This window comes from Dasypus novemcinctus, chromosome 12 (assembly GCF_030445035.2).
Source record: "Dasypus novemcinctus isolate mDasNov1 chromosome 12, mDasNov1.1.hap2, whole genome shotgun sequence".
NCBI classification, from domain to species: domain Eukaryota; kingdom Metazoa; phylum Chordata; class Mammalia; order Cingulata; family Dasypodidae; genus Dasypus; species Dasypus novemcinctus.
In genome coordinates, this window is record NC_080684.1 from 13,866,811 (window position 1) to 13,872,616 (window position 5,806).

The following is a 5,806-nucleotide window of genomic DNA, read 5'->3' on the forward strand; positions in this document are numbered from 1 at the left end:
ATTAGTGGTTACTGGGATTAGGGGAACAGGAAAAGGGGAGTTATTGCTTAATGGGACAGACTTTCTGTTTTGGTTGATGAAGAAGTTTTGGTAATGGATATTTATAGTAGTGCAACACTGTAAATGTAATTAATGCCACTAAATTGTATACTTAAAACGGTTAAAATGGCAAATTTTATGATAATACATGTTAGCATAAAATAAAAAAAAGAACATCTCTTGATTTCTAAAATTGATGAATGTTTCCAGTGAAGTCATTGCTTTCAGATGAACTTGCCACACAGGTTTCCAACTCCTTTGTTTTTTGGCCACTAGGGATTTCTCTTACTTTCTTAGGATTTCAGGTATGTGTTTAAACGATTTTATCTAGCATTCCTACGAGTTTTGTACTGGGGTGTTTTTCAGGATATTTAGTCTACCATATTTCCAAAAAATAGAGGCCCATGTGTTACTCTTGTAACATGAAAACAAGTTTTGGGGGTTTTTTTCCTTAAAAGTAGAAAATTAAAACATGGAGGACTATTAGACCAGGATCCACTTTTGTAAAATCTTTGTCAGAAGAGTACTCTCATGTTCACTACTGCTATTATCTGTTTCCCAGAGCTTCTACTTAAAATGAAATAGATTCAGGTCCACAGGTCATTGTTACTAGGGCTAGAGGGTGAGAGAGATGGGAAATTCCATCTTGCTATGAGTTCAGAACTGAAAAAAGAAAAACCCCAAGGACTACAGTTGGGGAAGGCAGATAGTGAGAATAGAAAAAGTCAGGCTAAGTTCTTGCAGCCCATAATCAGAAGAAAATACAAGAAACACATCAGGACTTACAAACTGAAAATACCATAGAAATGTTCAGCAAAGGGGTAGAATTTTTTGGCACCCCTAGATTAAGTTACCCTTTTCCTGCCTACTTATCAAGTGCTTTTATCCAGATTCCCACTTAGATGTAATAAGGACTACATTCCTTCATTAGTAAGATTTTTTTCTGACCACATCAGAAATGACAACAATTCATAGAGAACGGAAATAACTAGAGCCAAAGATACACGTTTGTCCACCTCTGAGCTAGGAATTAAACTAGGCATCGACAGACTTTGTCCCTGACCCTTTGACTCTCCTTATCTCAGCAGTTCTCTTCCATCGTCACTGAGGAAGTAAGTTCATACTGTAACATGCGGCATGAGGTGACATGAGAATTTCCCAGAGAGAAAGAACATTACAGAAGACATCTGCAGACATTCTTTTGAGCATTTCTCTTAGGCTTTGAATGGTTTAGCATCGCCAGGAAGCAAACACTGGTCATTTCACAGGCAGCAATTTAGCACAACTTTTCTAAATTCAAAATTAATTTACCTTGAAGAAAAACAAAGAAATTCAAAGTGAAGATTTCTTTAATCCAGGCATTGGCACAATAATAGTCTAGTGGCCAAATTTGGCTTGCTACCTGCTTCTGTAAATAAAGTTTTATTGGAGCATAGCCACAGTCATTTGTTTATGTATTGTCTATGGCTGCTTTCACACTACAATGGCAAAGTTGAGTAGTTGAAACAGAGACCATTTGACCTGGAAACCTAAAATATTTCCTATCTGGCCTTTTATGGAAGAAAGTTTGCCAAACCTGAGAACATGCTCTTTTTCTCAGTCTTCTCATCTAGTCATGATCTGATTTGACCGAAGATAATCAAGAGTCTCAAAGGACTTTTTCCTCACTATTTTGCTAGTGCCATCCTAGTCTTTGTTTTTTTCCAAGGTAGTTAGCATTCTGCTATACTACTCTCTATATACGGTATACTACTATACCACTTACTACATCTCCAGAATTTCCTCACTTGTAAACAGGGCATACATGTAGCACTATTCTGTCGGGTTATCGTGGGAGATAAAGGAAATAGGATATATAATGTGCTTTATGTAGCACTTAGCCATTATAAAGACTCAGTAAGTGGTGGTTATGATTAAAAGTCATCCATTCATTCAGCACTTCTTTACTGAACACATACCATGTCCATAGACAATTCTAGGCTATACAGATCAAGTGGTGAGCAAGGCAAGCAAGATCAGTGACATCATGAAATTTTCTTCTAATGGGTATGTGTGTACAGAAATTCAATAAACAAATAGTGTTCGATATTGGAGTCCTACAAGAAAATATGGACAGTGATGGAAATCAACTAGGAGGTGCTACTTTAGATTAGTGTATCATGTCTCTGAGATGAAGTTTGCAACGTGAGCAAATCATATGAAAGTCTGGGGAAAATGCACTCCAACTGCAGGAAATGAGAAATGCAAGGGATATAAAGCAGGAATGAGTTTGCTGGGGCAGCTCTTATCGCTTGCCTTTTCCCTGTCTTGAACATGGATCATGCGGATGTGATGCCTGGAGCTGTAAGAGCCATCTTGGGACTATGAGTCAACAAGCTTGGGATCAAAAGCCAACTGAGAGAGAAGATGGGACTCTGAGTACTTCTTTGGAATCATTGAACAGCTGCACAAATACCACCAACTGCCTACCAGAGATTTCTTGTTTTGTGAGAAAACTAAATCCCCTTTTGTTTAAAGCACCATTAGTCAGGTTTTCCATTACATGGAGCCAGAATGGCAATATCTGATTTAAGTTTTTAAAAGAACACACTGTGAGGTTAAGAACTGTAGAAAACATGGTCACAGAATAGAGAATCATATCATTTTGGGCCTTGTAGACCTTGATAAGTTCAAATTTTATTTTAAATGTAATGGGCAGCTACCATAGGAACTGCTAAAATCTGATTTGTATATTTTTTTCTGATGTGATTTTTTTTCTTTTGTTTATAACAGTGTTAGATGGAAATGTCTTGTACCTTGAATATACACATTAAAGTACAACGAGCTCTACTAACACTCGTCTCTTGGGTTCTTGTGAAGTGGAAGATGGTTACCATTTTCAGTTTGGTCCTCTGTTTTCACATATTATTACTTAGTACAGGTAAAAAAAATGTGGGGAAGTAGATTTGCGTCAACTGATAGAGTGTCCACCTACCACATGGGAGGTCAGGGTACAAACCCAGGGCCTTCTGACCCATGTGGTGAGCTGGCCCACACGCAGTGCTGATGCACGCAAGGAGTGCTGTGCCGCGCAGGGGTGTCCCCCACGCAGGGGTACCCCGTGCACAAGGAGTGCCCCATAAGGAGAGCTGCCCCATGTGAAAAAAGTGCAGCCTGCCCAGGAAAGCGCTGCACACATGGAGAGCTGACGCAGCAAGATGATGCAACAAAAAAGAGACACAGATTCCTGGTGTTGCTGACAAGAATCCAAGGGGACACAGAAGAACACACAGAGAATGGACACAGAGAGCAGACAACGGGGGGGGGGGGGGGGGGTTGAGGAAGGGGAGATAAATAAATAAAAAATCTTTTAAAAATATAAAGAAAAAGAAATGTGAATGTGGGGACATGAAATGCCTGCTTCCCCCTCCCACTAGTTATTTGTATAGATTGCTGGAAAGAGTGGGGTGGAATGGGCGAGCAAGCCACCCTGGAAGGTTCTGCTGAGGCACACACAGGACCGTCGGCATAGTAATCATTAACCTGTGTATGTGCTGCCCATCACTGTTCTGGGAACCCACATGATTCCCCCCATATGCATGTACTCTGTTAATCATTTACTAGACTACGCTCGCCCTCGAGCTGCTCTGTGCATTAACTAGACCCCCTCTTTGTGCTGTCTAGCCCTATGTAATCTTCGTTTCCCCACTCCGTGGGTGCTGCTGCTACCCAATGGTTGTCATCAGGACATGTGAGTAAATAAATGGCATGGCTGCTGCTGGCCTGCACTGGGGTTTCTTTAGAATATCAGAAGTATTTTGTCAGCCCTCCCAGGCTTGACCTTATGGTACAACGAACATGTATCAATAAAATTTATTTGTTTGGGAAAAAAAAGACATGAGATTCAAGTTTATCTTACACGGATTGTTAGAACAATTTCATCCTCTTTGAACACACATTGCTATTCCCATCCCACCCCTGTGGCACAGGGCAGGAACACCATGATTTCTACCAGTTCGCTCCATTGCGTGTACCAGGGTGACAAGAATTCAACAGCCTATAGGGAAGCAGATGTGGCTCAAGCAATTGGGCTCCCGTCTACCATATGGGAGGACCCAGGTTCGATTCCCCAGGCCTCCTGGTGAAGAGAAGCTGGCCTGCTCCACCATGGGACGCTGATGGCCTGCCCTGCCATGGAGAGCTGACAGTGAGCACAAACAAGGGAGTAGTGAATAAAGTAAAACAAATCTAAGAAGAATTTGACAGCCACATGTTCCAAGAGGATGGCCCAAGGCATAGTCCTCCCCACGAATGTTGACCTTTGAATGTTGACCTTCTCTGGGTTTAAGCCAGGTTCTTTAGCTATTGCAACAGAGACAACTGCTAAGGCTTCACTGATTTCAAATACATCAGCATCCTCATCTGACCAACCTGCTTTAGCAAAAGCTCGCTTTATTGCAAGTTGGTCTAGTTTCTACAACGGAGGGGTCCACACCTACTTGTAACCAGGAAATGATCTGTGCCAAAGGTGTAAGACCACAGTAACAGCTTATGACTTCTTCACAAGAACCACAACTGCAGCAGCAGCATTTATTCCTAAAGCATTAGCTGGGGTAACTGTTCCTGTTCCATCTGTAAGAAAGTAAGGCTTTAGCTTGGACATACCTTACATGTTGCTTCTGTGGTAAGGAAGCTCATCTTTTTAAATCTCAGGGGGACATTTTTGGAAGGTACTAAACTGGTACAATCTCTTTGTCAAAACAGCCAGCTTTCTGTGCACTCTCTGTCCTGTTCTGGGACAGAACTGCAGCCTTGTCTTGACCTTCTCTACTCACTTGCCATTTTTTTGTCTACATTTTCAGCTGTAACATCCACATGATAGTTGCAAAATGCATCTGTAAGACCATGACAGAGGATACAATGAGTGACTTCTCACCCATCTTTATACCTGTTCTCAAGTGAACCAAGCGAGGAGCCTGGCTCATATTCCCCATGCCTCCTACAAGCACAATGCTGGAGTCTCCTGTTCTGACTGACTGGCTGCAAGGCACACAGCTTTTATGCCTGACCCACAGATTTTCTGGTAGCCCCATGCTGGAACAGTACCAGGGATTCCAGCATCCACACCAGCTTGCCCAGTGGGACTCTACCTGCATCCTGCTGCCAACATATGTCCGATATGACCTCAGACCCCTCTTCTGGAGCCACATTGGCCTCTTCAGGACTTCTCTGATGACAGCTGAGCCCAGGTCATGGACAAGAACAGTAGACAGGCACCACGGAAAGAGCCCCAAACTCCCCATCTCAGATTTCCACCCAAGACTCTCATCCTGATTTGTATTTTTAGAGAACTCATTGGCTATGGAGGTAGGAGATAAGGGAAGAGGCAATTGCAGTAGCCAGGAAAAAGATGATGGTGGTTTGACAAAAAGGTGATGTCAGTAAAGACAGAGAAAACTGAGGGAAAAGAGCATTTTGGCTGCTACTGAAAGCAGAGAATCCTGTTGCTATCAGAGTCATCAAGTTGAGCGATGATGTTTGGGAAACATATTGAAGGTAGAGTTGAGTTGACTTTCAACTTTGGATTCATCTGCATGCATAAGACTAGATGTGATTACCAGGGAGGAAATGTAGAAAAAGAAAAGAAAACCATCCAGGTGATGTCGAAATGAAGGCAAGAAAGGAGCTCCAAAATTCCGTCTCCGACATAGAAAAATGGACAAACAAGCAGAAACCGGCAGAACCAACTTTCTCAGAGCTCTGGAAAACAAAGGGTTTTCTTAGCTAT

The 5,806-nt window shown here is 42.0% G+C and overlaps 1 pseudogene; it reads right to left on the reverse strand.

The window, feature by feature from the left end:
• Positions 1-3,956: 3,956 nt before the first annotated feature.
• On the reverse strand, positions 3,957-5,321 carry LOC101418203 (acetyl-CoA acetyltransferase, cytosolic pseudogene; annotated as a pseudogene).
• Positions 5,322-5,806: the final 485 nt, after the last annotated feature.